The sequence below is a fragment of the Fusarium mangiferae genome (genome assembly GCF_900044065.1).
Source record: "Fusarium mangiferae strain MRC7560 genome assembly, contig: FMAN_scaffold019, whole genome shotgun sequence".
Taxonomy (NCBI): domain Eukaryota; kingdom Fungi; phylum Ascomycota; class Sordariomycetes; order Hypocreales; family Nectriaceae; genus Fusarium; species Fusarium mangiferae.
Window position 1 is genome coordinate 543643 of NW_024573939.1, and position 1204 is coordinate 544846.

Sequence of the window (1204 nt, forward strand, 5' to 3'; positions counted from 1 at the left end):
TATTTTTAATACTTTCTCTTTTTTTATATAAAATATATTTATCTTTTTAGTAAAAAATAAATAAAAGTATAAAGATAGTAATAAATTAAAATTTATAATTTTTTATTAAAAAAGTCTTTAATTACTTGTTACCTTAATTTATATTAATATATTTTATTATATCTTTAAGTTAGCTTTTCCTTTATTTTAGCCTGCTACCTACTTACCTACTTACTTCTCCCTTTACTAAAGTAAAATAAAACCTCTATAAAATATATAAATAGTTAATAATATATTAAAAATTAATTTATTATATAAAGAATTAAAAGAGGACTTTAGTAATAATATATAATTTAGTAATTATATATATTTATAATTATATCTTTTAGTTATAGTTAAATAGTTAATTTTAAATTATTTATTTTAAAAAAGGTAAAATCTTAAATAGCTTTAAGAATTTAATTATTATATATTACTAAAATAGTTATTAAGAATTTTAGTTAATATAGTTTTAATATAAATTAAATTAAGTTTATAATATAACAAAGCTTAAAAGGATATAAATATAGTATCTTTAAACTAAAAGGTTAAATAAATAATAATAAAGTTAAATTTTTTACTTAAAACTAATATATAAAAAAAAGAAAATAAGTAAAAAAATAAAAAAAGGCATAAAGAAAAACTAAAAAGTAGCTTAAGGTTATATTAAATAATATAGTTATTAAAATTATATTAATATATAAGGTATAAAGGGATATATATTAAAGATTATTATAAAGCTAAAAAAGCTTATAGAGATAGTTAAGATATCTTAAATCTAGTAGTGCTGTTATTTAGTATAAGATTGGATTTATATTTATATTTCTTTTAACTTTTAGTCTCTCTATCTATTAGCTTTATATTGCTAAAGTAAAGTAACTACTAAAATTAGTCTTTTTTTAATTAAAAAGTATATAGTCTTTATAAATAATTTATTGCCTTTATCTTTACTAAAGATTAGCTTTTTAATAAATATCTTAATTACTTATTTATACTTATTAACTTAATTATAATTATTACTTATAATATAGGCATCCTTTATCCCCTTAAGGATAGAGTTAAGTAAAGTTCTTTTTTAAGAGATTAATAATAAAAGCTTTATTATTTAAGAATACATTTTTCTTAGCTATTTAAATTAGCACTATTATATTTTAAGGCCAATATATATATACTTAATAAAGGCTAA